The 19,262-nt window shown below is 40.0% G+C and overlaps 1 pseudogene; it reads left to right on the top strand.

The window, feature by feature from the left end:
• Positions 1-18,950, top strand: part of LOC149140767 (uncharacterized) — a 130,018-nt pseudogene extending 111,068 nt beyond the window's left edge.
• Positions 18,951-19,262: the final 312 nt, after the last annotated feature.

Here is a 19,262-nt window from a genome sequence, read left to right as displayed (position 1 = left end):
TTAGTTTAGAGGAAAGAGAGAGATGTGGATACATATAAAACATAAAAAAAACTCATTACAAAGAAGAAACAATACATAAACTCACTATCACAAGAATCCCACAAAAATAGCTGTGAAACCTGGTTTTATTCCTTGCCAACTGCTGATACAAAATGTTCAGTGAGTCTAACACTTCTGCCAAAGTCCAACCTTTACAAATGAATCAAAAAGTACATGATATAGGCAAGGAAACTACTCAAGCTAGCTATCAAGGTCAAAACCATGAGAAAAGGGGTGGTTTCAACCATATCTAAACTAAGAACAAGAATATAGGCAGTGGAACAACTTGCCTCTAAAACTAAGGAAACCAATTCATTCAGTTCAAAACCACCTTTGATTTTATGTATCTACCCTATTAAGCGTTTTACATCCATAATTACATCAAGTTACATCATTTACCATTCTAATTTCACCAATAGAGCAAGAAAAAGTCAACTGTAGAGAAAACTAGGCAAAATCTAGAAAATCAGGCAAAACTGGCAAAATTCATCCTATGCGCAGCGCCACTGATCCTATGCGCAACGCTTTTTCTAGGCCAATTTTGGAAGGCTTCCCGGAGTCCAAATCAGGTGCAGGATAGCTCATTGGAAAGCATGATGAGACTACTTTCTGGAACAACTTGAATTTCTAAATTTGGAGTACATTTTCCCATCCAAAAATTGATTCTCCCAAGACTGCTTCCTATGTGGAAAAAAAGTGGCAGAGAGGCATTTTTTGGGTGTTTTTTGCCCTTTAGGAGACCTAGAAATTGTCCAAAATTCTTAGCCATTTCTGAGCTTCCATATTTTTCCACGCTAATTCCAAAAAGATAAAATTTTTGCAAATGGATGCCCCCAACAAAAACGCAGCGCCAAAAACCTATTTTTTACATTAAAAATTTCAAAATTGACAAAACTTTCTCCAAATTTCTTGAAATGTGGCATGATTGACCCTTGTTAAGTGCTTTGATGAGCCAATGATGCTTCAACCAATATATTGATTTTATCTTGCTCTTTTTTTCTCTCAAAGCTCTTTTTAGCTTAGCCTTCAACCTCTTCACCCTTATGTTGCAAATTTTATTCCGGATTAAGTAATGATAGGCCATATGGCACAACATTTTCTTCTCTTTGTTGGCTTTCTCAAGCATCTTCTGAAGGTGAATGTTCACCCTCTCCTACCACGATTCTCGATCATCTTCAATTTCTTGCTCAAGGGAGGCCATTTTGATCTTTCTCTTCTTTGCCATTTGCCTATTTTCCCTAATCATTTGCAGCTCCATAATAGCTTGCTTATCTTCCAGTTGCTTGTTTTCCTGCTCAAGATAGTTGATGATCCATTTGGCCCTCTCAAGGTTAAGTGATAAGGCTTGTATTTCAGCCTCCTTCTCTTTGATAATCATGTCCTTGAGTTTTGAGCTTTGAGAGCCCAAATCAGTGACATCCTCCTCAATCAAAATAAAATCTATGTCTTGCCCTTTAGTAGGGCCCTCCTCATGCATCTTTTGTTTCCCTTTGTCTTTTCTCTTTGACTGCTGGCCAACCTGTATAGCTGGAGAAGAAGGCAAAGCCCCTTTCACCCCTGGTGAAGATAATATTTTCCTGTGGTCCAATGAATAAAACGAGACCCCTTCCACCCGTGGTGGAGATAGTACTCGTTTGGCAGCAACAAAAAGCCTCCTGGTGCCTCTCTCATAGGTGACAAACACCGGCACACCTATAGTTTCAGTCTCATGAATGCCTGGCTGTCCTGATGGCCCTCCTTCCTCTTGAGGCATTGATGGAATCACCTGAGGGCCTTTGTTAATCTCATGGGCAATGAAGGTATCCCATGGTATGTTCAGCAAGCTTAGCTGATGCAAGACAATAATTTTAATCAGTGAAAAGTGGTAAATGTTGTTGAATTTCTAAGGAAAAGGTTTCCTTTGCACATAGAGATCCATCTTTTCAATATTCCTGCATATAAAGTATGGGAGGTTCATCATCCTAACTCTTGTGAAATGCATCAACAATATGACATGATATGTATATAGGTGGGAAAACCTTCCTTCATAGGTGAAATACTTGATGATGAGTTTCATGAGAGGAGCATAAGTGTCCTTCATAGGTGAAATACTTGATGATGAGTTTCATGAGAGGAGCATAAGTGTTCTGCAAGTATTTGAAAGGAAAAACCCTGCTGATTTTGCCTATGATATCCAACCTTAATGTAAGGCTCATAATGTTCTCTGCCCACATGCTACCCCTTATTCCACTGTTCACCTACATTAGGGATGCGTGTTGCTGCTGAAATGGTGGTAGGTGTTAAGGTGAAAGAGACACTAGCAAGGTTCACCTGACCATTGTGGAGATGAAGAACAAACAACCTAGCAAGTTCATGATGAAATTTCACCCTCTCTACCATTTCACAAAACTGATAACAAGACTGGTGTTTAAAGCTAGTTACAACAAGAGGGCAAGCAAGTAATTCTGTAAGAGTGGTAGGCTCCTCCTAGATGATCTTTCCCCCTTTGTGTGGCTTTCTTGGTACATGAGCTTATTTGGAAGAATCACTGAGAGTTTCCTCTTCCCTCTCATAGTCTAAATCTATCTCCATGCTTATGAATTTGAAGTGAAAGCAGATGAGTATGAAGAGATTTTGAAATATGAGGTGAGTAGTGTGTATAAGGAAGTAAATGTTAGGAGGAAGAGTTTCTTTTGGGAAATGAGGGAAGTGAATGGTATTATGCATGTGGAATGAGGGGTATGACAATGAAGTGAATGTAGTAAAGGAATAGGATGTGGGAGTTAGGGTTTGGTAATAGGGTATAGGGCTATGGTTTGGTAAATGGGAGTGGGGTTTGGGGAGTAAATGTTGATGATTTTGGGAGAGGGAATGGGTTTTGACAAGCTCGATATGGATGAAGTGAAAAAGAAGAGAAATGACCTTTAAAAACTTGCAAGAGAGGATTTAGGAATTAGCTAGGGTTTGTGTTAGCTATTTAGCTAGGGTTTTGCTTAAAGGAAACCAAAAACATCCAAGGAACCAAACACAACTTTCTTGAGCAAGGAGGAATGTTTTACTTACTTGGAACAAGCTTTAATTTGATTTTTAGGAAGCTTGGAGGATTTTTAAGGTGATTCTAGCTTTAGTAATAGGTTCTCAGCGCCAAGAAACAGGTTCGCAGCACTAGACCAAAATGCAATGGAAAAGCTGCAACAGGTGTGCATCTTCGGGTAGGTGTGCAACGCCAAGGCCCGGGTGCATAACGCCAGCAAAATGTTGGGATATTTTCCCTTGTTTGCCTTCTTTCTTCAAAAACATGATTTTTCCCCTTTGGCTCATTCAATTCCAACAACGAAGACTTAAACAAATAGATTGGCTTTTATATCCCTCTCTTTTAATTTTTTCATTAACCAAGACCCACTTTTCTAATGTTTTGCTAGATTTTTCAAAAATGCCCTGTTTCACTTACATTCTAACTTTTACCTTTTTGCAGGTGGACTTTTACATTGACTTTTTGTAATGGCAGGAGGTTGACTTTGTTACCAGGTCACCAGGAACAACTTTTGAATACTTATTACATATAGAAACATTGAAATTACATGAAATTTTTACAATAATGGAAAAAACCCTGTTTTCACCTCAAAACAGAGTTTTGAGGTAAAAAATATTTATTGAGCATAACAGAAGTAAATTTATGATTTTATGAACTTATTTATCCTCCTCATGTGCCTGCTAACCTTTTTATTCAATTAGGATGACCATGATGACAAACCCTAATACCTAATGAGACTAAACCCTAAAATTGATTTTTATAAATGAAATGAAACAGGATGACAGTAAATGACTAAAAAATTGTGTGAACAGGTCAGCAGGTGAATGTCATGAGGGAAGTTGACATGAGACCACTACCATCAGTTGATCCATGACCTAATGGAATGCAGCTGATCGGATGAGACACCTAATATGTGTGCAAAGAGCAATTTGATCACTGACGTAAGTGTGAAGACACTGACACTAACAGTGTCATTTAGTTCTAGGCAGTGACTTGGGCTTGGCACCTGAAAAGGTGCCTCAAATCCTGGAGACATTGGCACCACACTGAGAAAAATAGTCCACGGACACATGCATGCCCATATCATGGGAGGGTCTAGGGCTTAATTGGTCTAAAAACTCAGTGGGACCCGGGGGCTAGTTACTTGAGTGGTTGGGATGGTTCTTGGGAGTAATGTAGATGATGTGGAAGGTTTGTGTGTTGTGTTTCTATCGATTTCACTACCTTAAGGTCACATAGGAGGTTGAATCCTATCATAGTAGCCTCTTGTCACATGTTTACCTTGGTTGGCCAGTTACTTGCGTATATGTGGGAGGAGGGTGTTACATAGTTCTATCAGAGCAGGTTGAACTCTCTTTGGGTCATATATGATAACATATAGTGGTATCAGAGCATGGTTCACCCCTCAAACTGGATTAATGGTGTTTGTTGGTCATGCATTCATGTCAGTTACCTATGTGTTAATCATCCTTATGGTATATGTGCTTGTTGCATATGCATGGTGCCAATCATGGTTGTAGTGATGTCGCCATGTGAAGGAGGATAGTGTTGTTGTGGGATGTATCATTGTGAGTGTATGGTTGTATATGCATTTGCTATGGATGTCGATGTATATATATTGTTATGCATGCATTTTCATGGTTATGGTTGTGCATGTATGGTAGGTCAGACATGCATTATGAGGTCTTTGTATGCAATTGGGTCATCATGATGATAATGGTATCTTATTATGCTAATGTTGTTGTTGAGATAAAGCAGGAGATGCAGACCATCAAAGTGATGTTGCAACAACGGACTTCGGGGTAAGAGAAGATTGTCATACATGTTTGTATGGTGGGCATGCAAGTATGTGCTTAATGGTTGTTTTAAGAATTAGGGTTACTTATATACTTTTCATTTTACTTTTTTTATGGTTACATGTCTAATAAATTATATTTGATTAGTGTAGTCATATCCACATGTGTCATATAGTCATGAATGATAGTAATTTTTTGTTGTGTGCATTATGGTCATATGCACGATGTTTATGTTCATTGTATTGAAGATCTTGATGTTACATGTATCATGTTAACCTGGATTGGTCTATGCAAGTGACTATGGTTATGGTATTCAGGTAGTCGACTTATTTGTGATAGTGTGTTGTAATAATTTAGATTGATTATGCATATGTGATTGCTATGCATGAATGGAAATTATTTATGAGATTATGATGTGAAGATGTTAGCTAGTTAATGTTATGGATATCACGACCTTATTTATGTTTGAGTTTATATGTTGTGAAGTTATATCATGCTAATCAATATTGATTGTGCACACAAGATCACGTCCCTTGAGATACATTAAGGTATGAGTTTTCTTATATTGTCTATTTAGTGTTTGAATGTTTGACTATGTCATTTATTTGGTGTGTGGGTGTTTGGTGTCTATTATGTCATCCATCTGTTGTCTGAATGTTTGATTAATTTAATGATATGAGTATGTGTCTATAATACTTCTTTCCAAAACTATCTTGTTTGAAGATGGTTGTACTAATGCATATGCGTTGAGACCACTGCTATGTACTCGAGTGTAAGTAGGTGATAGTTGTAGTATTATGTATTATGAATAATGAGTGTGAGTCCATTGTTGAGTATGACATGGTTGTTAGGCTCGGTAAAGGTTGATTTGAAATTAATATACATGATGTTTTGATCTTTGGAATGTGAGGCCGACATGTGTGAGCAATTGCAAGGCAGCATGCTTGGTATTAGCTTGACAAGGTAATAGTTGAATTGTGTATATTACTAGCAACAAAGTGATGTGACAATACATAGTAAGACTTGATTGCAACAAGGTAAAAAGGTAAAGAAGGGAATTGGGTGAGGATTCCTTTGGCTATGTTTGGAAACCACAATTCTAAACGAATGAATTCTTTAAATATAGAAGTCTTGTTAACCTAGATTTTGTCTGACATTATAAGGATATGTGTTATATTCATAAATATGTATTTGACAAGTGTAAAAACTAGTTCTAGTTATGGATAGATTCTTCAAAGGATTGGAGTCCCTTGAGAGATGGCATGGATGTGTTCAGTCACAAGCAACGTGATTGGAACAACAAAGTAAGGTAAATGGTGTATTGTTATGTTTCTTTATGCACTGGCAGTTGTGTGTTTATGGTAGCACGATGCAGGGGATTGCATGGAAAAAGACTTCCATGAAATATTGAAGAAGGCTCAAGTTGAATTCCCCTTGGAGGCATTGTCAACCCATGGGGTTGAGTCATGCTGCTTGTTGGGAGTTTTGTGCCTTCGGTATTTTTTGATTTGTTTAATCTTGATTTGTGGGCTTTGATTGTGTTTATTTTAAGGCCTTGACACTTTGTTGCATTGTCGTATTGTTACTGGTTTTCATGGTTTTATCTTGTTCTTTCCTTTTATGTTTTGATTCTTGGGAATTGATTGGGAAAAGAGGAAAGTTAATGGAGCTGAAGGAGAGCTAAACAAAAACCTAGCAGGTAATGTAAGGCCCGAATGAAGCTTAGTGCATGAATAAGGGAAGTTGAAGGCAACAGTATGACAGTCTGTTTGATTGGTTGGGTCCATTGGGGTAAATGGACAATGGTAGGATAGTCATGGTAAAGGTAACAGGAAATTAGAAGTAAATGGATCTGAGGCATTAAATGCCTTGGCTATGTTGGGAATCATTATTCTCAATGTTGTTTATGGTGTGCCCAGATACAGGGAGTTCTCTTAACATTGACATTATGCTAGTTGGTAATTATGTTATGATCATGATTATGTTGATGTTTATATATGTATACATGTATGTATGTATGTAATTTGTGTCTAACAGGGTCATCATGGATCATGGTCGTTTAATGGTAATGTTTAAATGCATTTATGTGTGTATGTATGTCATTGTCTGACAGGATCATGATTGTTTTATGCCAATGTTAATGTATATGTATGTATGTATCCATGTATCTATGTCACTGTTTGACCGGGTTGTCAAGGATGATTCTTGTGGACGAATGATTGCTTATGCAAGTGAGTGGCATGATGAGGTTCCTAGTCTTAGTGGGGGGAGTAGTCATGAAAAATATACAAGGTTAGTATCCCGTGGATATGAATTGATATTGTATTCTTGTATTATTCCTATGTTTATACTATCATAGATGACTCTAAGGGATACATCAACTAAATGCAAGCAGCGAGATACGAGGCATGCTAGGATAAACATGGATGGGAGAGAGACACTAGAAGCAAGGTTTCTTGGTAGAGACAGTGAGGTTTTGGATGTGCAGTATTAGTGTTGTGTATATGTTGTGCATGTTGTATATTTAGCGATTGTACCTATGGTGACATGAACATGTAATATATTTAGTATTGTGTGCATATGAGGTTGTGTGCATGTTGTGTGTATGGTGTTGTGTGTACATTTCATATGCAGTGATGGATATAGATGATGTTATGTAAACGTTGTATATGTGGTGCTATGTACATATTGTACTATACGCATGATGGATATGTGTTGTTGTGTTCATATGGCGTTGTGCGCATGTTGCATATGCAATACTGTGTATATAGGGTGCTATGTACATGTTTCATATGCAATGCTATGTACATATGGTTTTATGTGCATGTTGTACATGTGGTGCTATGTACATATGATGTTGTGTGTATGATTGTATAAGTGGTTCTATAAGCATGTAGTGGCATGTACATGTTGTAGATATTGTGTGCAGGTGGTGTTGTGTACATGTTGTGCATATGTTGTCATGTACATGTGGTGTTGTGTACATGTTGCACATATGGTGTTGTGTACGTCTGGCGTTGTCTACACGTTTTACAGATGGTACGATGTACATGTGGCATTGTGTACATGTTGTGCACGTGGTGCCATGTACATGTGATTTTGTGCACTCATTATGCAGGTGGTGTTGTGTACATGTGGTAGTGTGTACATGTTGTACATATGGTACTGGTGTACATATGGTATTATGTGCATGTCGTACATGCTGTGTTGTAGGCATGTAGTACTATGTATGTGCATTGTGTAGTTGTGGTATTGTGACGTGTATTTGTTGTGTTGTACTTTGTGTATGTATATGTATTGTGTTGTACATTGGATGTAGGAGTATGTATTGTGTTGTGTTGTACACTGGGTGTAGGTGTATGTGTGGTATGTTGAGTGTAGGTGCATGTATTTCATGATGTTGTATGTCGTGTTTGGTTATATGTCTGTGATGCACACTATGTTTATGTGCACATGGTTGAGGAGAAGGCATTGGGTGTTTTCCACGTGTGGCAACCGATCCAGTATGTGTATGGAACAAGGACAAAGGTAGAAGCTAAGCATTTATGAATGTTGGGTGTGTGTTATATTCTTTCCATGACTAGGCCCATGTACGAAGCAAGAGGTCAGATGGGGGGTAGTAGCCCCCCCCCTTTGTTTCACCAGGTGCAACGCATGGGTCATAGGGGGGGCGACATCCCCCCTTGTCGGGGGTTTTGACGGGGGTGGTATCCCCCCTCTACGGGGTCTAGGGAAACACCCTGATATTTTTTTTTGGACCCTATATTATGTGGTAAAACATACCTATGGTTTTGTGCATGAGTTTTGCACATGCTTTTGGGCATGATGGTTTTCTGCCCATGCTATATTGTAGATCCAATCAAGGGAACTACTATTATATTCTAATCCAGGGCTAATGGATTATGGTTTATGAATGCTTCAAAATATATAAATATATATATATTGAAAGGAATATAATGAAAAATCAATCCGGTAGTCTCGATTTTGGGATCCAAGAGAAAATATTTGTGTATTTTTTTGTGTTTCTCGCTATTATATATTTTATATTTTTAAGAATTCATTTGCAGGTAATTTTTGTACATGGTTAAAACCCACATTTGGTATTAGAGTTGTTTTCATCTTCAAGGGGATGCCTTTTCTGCTAAAGGGTTTTGCTCGGGCCTATGGTAGGCCTTGTTTAGTGGGAGATCTACGGGATCGATTTTTGGGGTGAAAGAAGATGGCAAGAAGTTGAAAGATAGAGATCAAGAAATTTAATGGCCAGATTTTTGAGTTGTGGAAACTCAAGATGGAGGATTTGTTCGTGGATAGAGATTAGTGGATCATTGTAGACCCAAGTACTAAACTAATGGAAATGTCAGATGAACAATGGATGAAGTTGGATCACAAAGAAAAGAGCACAATACGATTATGTATCTCAGATTAATTATTATTGAATGTATCAGGGGAAGGTACAGAGAACACTTTGTGGGACAAGTTAGGGACTTTGTACCAATCTAAGTCTCTGGTGAAAAATTGTTCCTACGAAAAAAGCTATATAACCTGAGGATGAACGATGGAGACTCAATGACAGAACATCTGAAGCCTTTAATATTTTGGTAAGCCATTTTTTATCTGTTGATATTAAATTTTAGATGAAGATAAGTGCATCTATTTTCTATGTTCTATACCATATTCATGGGATAGCCTGACTGTTGCAATAGGGAGAAATACAACTACATTGAGGATTCATGAAATAGCCTCATCCTTGTTGTCGGAGGAGATGAGATGGAAAAATATGGAGGGCCAGAATGGAGATGCATTGCTTGTATGAGGACGGTCCCAAAATAAAAAAAAATTAAGTCCTCGAGTGGGAGATCTAAATCTAGAGGGAGATATAAATCTCCAGGAAAACCTGTAAAGGTGTGCTGGAAATGCGGAAATGAAGTGCACTTCAAAAAGGACTATTGATCTAAATCTCCTAAGAAAGGAAAGGGATCTGGTGATGCTCCTTCTCTAGAGGTGAAAACCACCTCAGATGAAGGTGGGGATGTGTACTTTTCTTCTTCTTCAAGTACACATGCAAATCATGAGGTATGGTTGATTGACTCAGGTGCATCCTTTCAGTTCACTCCCCATGGGGAGTGGTTCTGCGAGTATGAGAAATATGATGGTGGTGATGTCTTCTTAGGGGATAAAAAAAAGGGTAGAATCATCGAACATGGAAAAGTCAAGTTGAAGTTGCAAGGTGGAAGGATTAGAACACTTCCAGGTGTTCTTCATATTCTTTTGTTGGTGAGAAAACTGATTTGTATAAACAAGATGGATGATGGAGATGAAAAAATAGTGTTCGAGAAAGATACTTGCAATATGGCTCAGGGAGCACTAGTATTGATGTGGAAGGCTCGGATTGGAAATTATAGGTAGTACTCTTATTGATGGGTGCAACAGTTCTATGGTTCCTCAAAGTTGAGCAAAAAATCTAATGGTCTCTAGAGAAAATACCATGCTATGGAATCAAAGGCTTGGACATAATGAAGAGAAAGGCCTTTGAACACTTCATGGTAATGGTATGGTAGAAGGTATGTCTAATTTCTCTCTGGATTTTGATTTCTGTAAACATTTTGTATATGGAAAGCAAAATGGGGTGAGTTTCCCCTCTGGTGCTAAGAGGGAGAAAGGGATATTAGAGCTTGTGCAAGTGATGTGTTTGGACTTATGTCGGTTCCAACACTGAGTAAGTTTGTGTACTATGTATCATTTATAGATGACTTCTCAAGGAATACATGGATATACTTACTCAGGAAGAAATTTGAAGTCTTTGACAGGTTTAAAGAATTTAAGGCTCTAGTGGCAAAACTAGACAAAGAAGAAGATAAAGTTGTTGAGGATAGATAATGATGGAGAGTTCTGCAAGAAGGAATTTCAAGAGTTTTGTAAGAAGTGTGGTATAGCACAACAGAACACTACTCCATACAGACCTCAGCAAAATGGAGCTGCATAAAGAATGAACATGACACTGATGGAAAAGGAAAGAAGCATGCTTAGTGGTGTCGGGTTAGGGCATGAATTATGGGTAGAAGCGATGGATACTGCATCTTACCTAGTTAATAGATCACCTTAATCAACATTGGAGGATAAGTCTCCACATGAGGTATGGATTGGTAAGAAACCCTCTATCACATGTGAGGGTATTTGGCTATGATGCATATGTACATGTTCCAAACGAGAAAAGAACAAAGTTGGATAGTAAATCTCAAAGGTGCGTCTTTATTGGGTATAAGGATGGTTTAAAAGTTTATAAGCTTTGGAACCAAGAAATAAGGAAGGTTGTGTAGAACTGAGATGTGGTGTTTAGAGAGGTGAAATATGTTATTAAACATGAATTCCTACAAAAGGAACCTGTGAAGATAGAGTTTGAGATAAAGGAGGAAGAATCAAACTCTATAGAAGAACAAGAATCAGAAGATGAAGATCCACAAAATCCAGATGTGAGAAGATCAATTCGAAAAAGAAGAAAACTAGAAAGGTATAGTCTATCTTCTTTCTGTTCAAATTTTTCTTTATCCATTACTTATGATGATCCCATAACTATCAAGGAGGTAGTAGATTCAGAGGATGACAAACTTTAGAAAGAGGCCATGGTTGATGAAATGGCATCTTTGGACTAAAATGAGGTTTGGGATCTGGTGGAGGTTTCGACTAGAAGGAAACCTATTGGAAGAAAATGAGTGTTTAAGAAGAAGACGAATGTAGAAGGAAAGGTGGAGAAATAGAAAGCTCGGGTTGTAGCAAAAGGTTTTTCCTAGGTGCCGGGAATTGATTTTGGTGATTTTTTTTTTTTGTTGCCAAGGTAGCGGCTATTAGATTACTTTTATTTGTTGTTGTTTCTTTTGATTTTGAGGTAGAATAGATGGATGTGAAGACATCATTTCTTCACAGGCATCTGGAAGAAAAGATCTACATAAAGCAACTTGGTGACTTTGCGGTGAAGGTTAGAAAGAACTGGTTGTTGGGGTAGCGGAGGCCCCGCATAATAGTTTTGGGGCCCAAAGACCACATTTTTGGGTAAAAGTATGGTAAAGGCTCCACGAGGTGCACAAAGTGCGAATTGTAATGATTCAAGTCAAAGGGTTGTCCGCCCGAAAATAATGCAAGAAAATAGAAAGTGAGTTGACCTTCCCATGGTCTGTGGACCATGGAAATGTATAAATAGAACAAGGCTCTATGATTAGAAGTTAGTTTTTAGTTTTGATTTTGAATGTTATGGGTTTGTAAAGGAAATATTTTCTCTGTGTCTGTAAGTCTGAGTCAAGGGTGTTGGTAGGTAGATAGAGGCTCTGTAGCTGTGTGCACAGAGGCCAGGTAGAGTTCGCAGCTGTGTGCGCAGACCCCTGCAGCTGAGTGCGCAAGGCAAATCTGGTTGTATTGATAGAAGATAAATAAAGATAAGAATTTTTGAATCACTATGTGCTTTATCAGGAACCTATCTATTGCTTATGTTCTAAATTTATGCACTATTTTTAAGAATTATGATTGCGCGCACTAGGTTTTCTTGTTAAATGTTTGCTTAAAGACTGTAAGAAGAAGATCAGAACTGTAATAAACTCATTATTAAGAAATCGCATCCGTGTGGATCTATGTGAAAGCCCGACAGCAATATAGAGTGGCGCGAGGCCTCAGAATGGTTCACGACCCCTCTAGACCACATCAAGACATCCCAAGGGTGTGGAAACCTGGTTCCAACACCCTCCCCTACTACCTTTGGTGAGACTTTAGTCCACGCTCTGCGGACTATTGCCGAAAGGGTCAATAGTGTGGGATTTGTTTGGCTAATAACTCTTTCAAACCTGGGCCAGGCCTCAACAAGCCAACAAATGCTTCCGTTGCCGGGACCGAGATCTGCCTAAGGGATGTCTAATGTCGGAACACAGGAACCCTACGAAGAAAGAGCTTGAAGATTGGTTGGATCAGAAGCTTCACGAGTTCGTGGTATAGGAAAACAAAAATCCATGAATATCCGAGGAAAGGTGGCTAGATCGCTACATATACACGGAAATCCATGAGATCTTCTTCGTGTCCTTCTCGACAGAACTGTATGAGTGGATCACAAGGCTAGCTGATAGTCAGGGAAGGTGCAGACTAGATCAGCCCATTGCGTGGACACCAGAGTTGGTGCATAGGCTAGAAGCATCTGAAGATAAAATCACACGGGCACTAGATCACTGGATGGATCAAATAATAGGAGGGTTTATCACCGAATTCGCAATAGACACAACTATGAGCTACAGTGAAGCAGAAAGGCGCTTTCTCCAAGGATCGCGGGGTAAGTACATCAAATCGTTGAATACTTGGATTAAAATGCTGTTATGTGAAAAATGAGTTATGCACATCCATTGATGTCTGGGGTAACAAGGAGCGGAAGAGGCTACTGAGGGACAAAAGGATTAGAAAACAGTCTTCTGATTTCACTTTCGCGAGAAAGAGAGGAGGATCTTGCAGGGTTCTCTCCAAGAAGCATAGTCTGATTGATAAAGTAGCGCATTCCACTAATACCACCACCATCCACGCCATCAACTACTTCACCTACATCAAACCCATCTTCACCTACCCCACCTCCGCCACCACCAAGGGTTGGAATGGCAAGTGTGATCAAGTTGCCAGTATTTAGAGGCATAGGAAATGAGGAACCAAATCAGTTTTGGTTCATGGTAAAGGTTGTATGGGAAGCCCAAGGTGTTATAGATGATAACATCAAAAAGGCCACTCTGGTAAGCACGCTATAGGACCATGCATTGTTGTGGTATATAAAGTACTCGAGCGATCATCCAAATGCAGGAATAGTGGCAATCCCGGATGCATTGAACAAAGAATTTAGCTGGCCAAAATCAGAAATGCCATTGATCATTAGGTTCAAGGATATCATGATGCTACCTGGTGAAACCCCATGGGATCTGAATCAGAGATTGAAGAGTATAATCTACAAGGCTAACATGACACTGACGGATGCGCAACACTACATGTGGTTTGTAGCGTCTTTGACACCACGTCTGAGGATGGCACTATCACAGCAAAAGATATCAACCTAAGTTGAAGCATTAGGACAACGATGAGGTTGCATGAAACTCCAATATAGGATCCAGGGTTGGGAGTTCAACAAATCCACGCTCAACTACAAAACCCATGCTTAGAAATGCAAAGTTTGAAACATGTTAAGGCACCCCAGTTAGAGGCACGTGATGAGTGGTGGTGCATAAAATGTAAGGGCCAGGGCCATGATAAGGATCATTATCCGATATTCGCAAATTATTTGACAAGGGGGGGACCAATGCCATTGTGACCGGAGGCACAAGTGGGGTCAAGCACGACCCCCACACTCTGGTGCGTGATCTGTCAGGTGGGAGAAAAGCATGCCACAGACAACTGTCATCTATTCCAGAAACTGATACAACCCCCCCAACATCTATTTTTCAATTTTTGTAGATCAATGGGCCATGACGAACGAAATTGCCAAAGTTATGAGTTGTTGATGGATCGGACATCTACTTACAGGATGCAGACTGAGGCACGAGGTCAGGATCCAACTGTAGCACTAGTACGCGGTGGATTCTAGGGACGTGGATGGGGACGAGGAGGAATGAGACCTAGACGAGGGCGTGGACAGCCAATTTGCTACAATTGTGAAGGACCGGGGCACTACACGCATGATTGCATGAACCTAACCAGAACATGTTTCCTGTACTGTTACCAATTTTACCATGAAGTAGTAGATTGCCCCACACTAATTGCACAGATGCACGAAAAAGGGGTGCTTCAGACTACTCCCACTTAGAACATCCAAATGATGAAGGCTGAACTGCGCGAAGAGAATCCTAACGTGAACATGATGCGTTGAAGCGGTGCCACTACAGGAGAGGATAAGGGGAAGCAACCTGAGGAGGATACATGGGTTCGCAAGGCCCCTACAAAGCAACCTGAGTTTGATTTGGAATGCACTAAGGAAACATTTATTGAGGCTAAGAAGAGCTTCGCGGAGGCTTCTACTTCAGGTAGCAAGGATCAAGCTGAGCTAGAAATGGATCCTTCTATGTTAACTACCTTTTTAGAGACATGCATGAAGCTAATACAGGACAATAAAGCAGTTAAGGGATTGCAAGAGTTGATAATTAGTTATGCAGGATCGGGTGAACCACGCATGATCTGGAAACTAAGAAAGCATGCTTTGCGCACTGGGCGGGAAATGCGGTTGACTGCCCAAATTAGTGACTATGAGATGGGTCAGGTCGTTCTAGATTTGGCGTCAGATGTGAATGTGTTATCTAAACAGACTTGGGAGTGTATGGGCAGGTCCGCGCTACAATGGTCTCTTATTCAATTGTGGATGGCAAACGAACAGAAAATCTTGCCTATGGGGACATTGCAAGGAGTCACAGTAGATATTGAAGGTGTGAGCACACAAACAGATTTTGAGGTAATAGAAATTGTGGATGACAGTAACCCATATCCTGCATTGTTAGGGATAGACTGGGCTATAGATATGAATGGGGTCATCAACCTAAAGCGACGAAAAATGATATTCGAGAAGAAGTCCCCCCGCATAGTGGTTATATTGGACCCAGCCGAAGCGGCGCGCTACACTGAGCCTGTGCGCGATGAGGACAGTTGTTGGCTAGTTGAATTGTTTATGGATTAAACATTCAAGTACCACATTAATTGTCAACCTGGGAAAGTCTTTTTATTCCAAAGGCTACTGCGTACTGTATGTACTTAAATTCTAAAAGCATTAAAAAGTTGTAGTATACGTGATCTTTACGCTAAGTTATCACAGTACAAATAAAATGAAAGCAATTAATTAAGATTACAAATCTGAAAAGTAAAATGATGGATGCTCTGCTGGCAGAGGATCAGGACCCTATCCTCCAGGTGAGGACGTTCAACACCTGCCTCTGTAACCAGATTGCTAATGCACACTGCACTCCAGTTCACCGGTGAAAGATCCTTGCACACTTCAAACAGTTAATGAAACAAAGTTCTAGCAAAATGGAAATAACAGAGGTATTGCTATAGAATCCAAACAGAGTATCGGCAGAAAGAAAATATCACACACTTACACACTTGACAGAAAATTAAATGGGCGAATCTTGTGAGGAAGGTGGGCCCAGTCCCTCTCACAAGATTCCCCAGAACACAAAGACTAGATTAAGTGCTCAGAACAATCTTCTATTCATCTGCCGAAAAGATTCAAGTACAATGATGTTCAGACTTGCTGATGTCTCTCAAAATCTCCCTTACAGATTACCAAAAGATCCCCCCTTCTAATGTAGATGTCTCCTCTTTATAGAGGAGACATCTATTACAATAGATAATTACAGTTCATTTAGTTAACCCATTCTATCAAAAATAAGAATTACAGAGCGCTGTTACAACAGTATAATAATATATTCATTCTTAGGTTCTGGCTGTTACACTGCTGGTAACTGTCTTCGACCGTCTTCTTGGGATCTTCGCATTCCTTTGCCGTTTCCCCATGCTGCTCTTGATTTAAGCAATGATAACTGTGTTCTACCCACTTTAGATAGCTGTGGATCATGCCACGTCAGCGTTCTTCAGATAGTTGCTGGTTGTTGTCGAGCTGTTGCAAAATAGCCTGCTTTGGATGGTTGATGTTTCTAACTGTAGCAACTGCGTAGTTGCTGCTTCTGGTGTTGCAACAACTGCGTAGTTGCTGTTTCTGGTGTTACAGCAACTATAAATTATAATTCCTGCAGGCTTAAGACAATTACTTGACAATTTAATCAGCTTTTTCAAGATAAATACAAAGATACTCATGAATATGCGATGAACAATTAAACATATAGATATGCGGGAGGTTACTTCATACCTTGGGGTGATTAAGTCATTATGCAATCAAAGCTTACAACTTATGACTCAAAAAGATAATATTATTGGCAAAAGTATATGGTCAAAATAGGTCAATTCTGGGTCCTAACATCCCCCCCAACTGAAGAGATTGCATGTCCCCATGCAATGTTCATTCTGAGTCTGAGTCGGAGTACTGGGATGAACAGTGAAGATTACTGAGGCAATAGCTATAGGCAGTGACATCAAACTTCTTTCTGAACCCACAGTCATTCTGTATCTGTCTCCATGCTGCTGCTTCTTCCTTGTTAGATAATCCGAACTGGCCCTTATATTGTTCACCAGACAACCATAAAAGTGGAAATTTGAATCTGTAGCCGATCCAATTTTCGGCACAGTGCTGCATGCATCTAATATAATGCGGTACCCTTGAGAGTGCTACCTGTAAATTAGGTGGATTATAAGGGTGATATTCTTGCCTTTCTTTGGGGCAGTTCTCCCAAAACAACTTGTTTGCCTTGACAGCCAAGGGTGCCTTGGTTTTCAGATAGTGCTGGCAGTCTTTTAGGACTACTGCTTGTAGTTCCCTGATGTGGTCTTTCATATCAGAATCATCTACCATTGCTTGATGCTGTACCATGAAGGTGGCTGCGTTCTGTGGTTCAGCCCTAATCCATAGAAGGCAATTTTGTTCATTATGTTGAGCTGAAACAAAGGCGTTCTGCCATGTAAGCTGGTTGGCTAAAAAGGAGATAAAAGCTCTCAGCTGTATGTCGCCAACCACAGGTAGCATATTCATGTTTCTTTCTTCAGAGACAGCTTCATTATGAAGATAAAGCTCGCATAAGAGGTTTTGATCATTCTTAGGTGCTTCTGCGAACGTTTGCATAAATTGCTCTGATGTGACCACCTGATGAGGTCTTCCTTCTTTTACAGCCTTTATCTGTAAAAATGTCAGTCTTTCCCTCAAGAATGTTGCGTAATTGAAGGAGGGTTTCCTTGTGGCAAGTATTCTTTGGAATAATTCAAACATCTGGGACAATCTGGCCTTTAATTCCTTAATTTCTTTATACTGGGCTCTACACTGCTCCAGCGCTTCCCAGTTCTTGTAGGCATGATTGAACCATGTCGCCTTTTGCTGTTGGAATGCCTTGCCTTGTGACTGCTCGTATTCTCTCCACCATTTCCCTTTTAATGTTTGAAAACTATCTGTTTCTGTGCATACATTACTAACAGAGGGAAGCTCTGTTTGTGTGAAGGCATCCACGAGGATAATCTGCTCTGTTGGAGTAGGCTGGGATGATCCAACATCCTTCTCTTCATTTCCGACTAGCATCTCCTCCTCCTGTTGCACTGATTCATTTTGTTCCATGGTGATTTGGGTGGGCCGGGGTGAGTCTGTGCCTTTTTCCTCATTTCCTTCTTCTTCTTTTTCCTTAGCAATCTGAATAGGTCTGGGTGAGTCCAATTTTTCTTCGTTTCCTCCTGTAACTGTTTCTTCTTTCTTCATAGTGGTTTGGGTAGGCTGGGGTGAGTCTGAACCTTTCTCCTTATTTTCTTCTATCTCTCGTTCCATGACAGTTTGAGTGGGCCGTGATAAGTCTGTGTTTTCTTCATTTGCTGATTCTTGTACAACTATTTCCTCCATAGTAACTTGGGTAGGTCGGGGTGAATCTACATTCTCCTCTTCCTTATTCTCTACTTCTTCCTGCATGATTTCTAAAGAAATTGCTGGTTCTTGTGTGTCAGCAAGCTCTTCTGTTTGGTCCTGTGCAGTTTCCGGAGAATTTACTGGTGCAAGTTCTTTTGTTTGTTCTTGTGCAGTCTCTGGGGAACTTACTGGTTCTTGTGTGTCAGTAAGTTCTTCAGTTTGTTCTTGTGCAGTCTCTGGGGAACTTACTGGTTCTTGTGTGTCAGTAAGTTCTTCAGTTTGGTCCTGCAACTTCTCTAGAGAGCCTGTTGGTTCTTGTGTGGCAACAGGTCCTTCTGTCTGCACTTTTTCTGGAGATCCTGTTGGTTCTTGTGTGACAACAGGTTCTTCTGACTGCACCTTTTCTGGAGAGCCTGTTGGTTCTTGTGTGACAACAGGTTCTTCTGGCTGCACCTTTTCTGGAGAGCCTGTTGGTTCTTGTGTGACAACAGGTTTTTCTATTTTAGCAGAGAACTGTGGCATTTCTGTTTGTGTAACAGCAGGCTCTTTCATTTCATCCATAACAGCGGAAGCTTCCTTCATTGGTTCTGCCACTACCTTATATCCTGCTTGAGCATATATTTCGCCACAATTGGCACACACATATTCGTTGTCCTTACTTCTCTCTGCTGCAGATGCTACTCGTGCTAAAATATGCAGGCTGAATTCTTTTTGATATGCTTCCCTGACCCTTATTATTTCCTCCTGATAGTCCTGAATCTGAGATTTCAGGAATTCAATTTCTTCCTGCAAGGCAGGTATGGTAGGTTGGTCTCGTGGAGCGGCAGATTCCCATGGAGGCAGAGGTTGTGCTTCATGATTTTGATCAGTATTCCCCACAGGTGGTTCTTGTGTATCACCTGGGGTAGTGGTTGTTTCTTGTGTT

This window comes from Pinus tabuliformis, chromosome X (assembly GCF_031772625.1).
Source record: "Pinus tabuliformis cultivar Carrire ecotype Pingquan chromosome X, CPIR1, whole genome shotgun sequence".
Taxonomy (NCBI): Eukaryota; Viridiplantae; Streptophyta; class Pinopsida; order Pinales; family Pinaceae; genus Pinus; species Pinus tabuliformis.
This window is presented reverse-complemented; position numbering and strand designations above follow the sequence as displayed.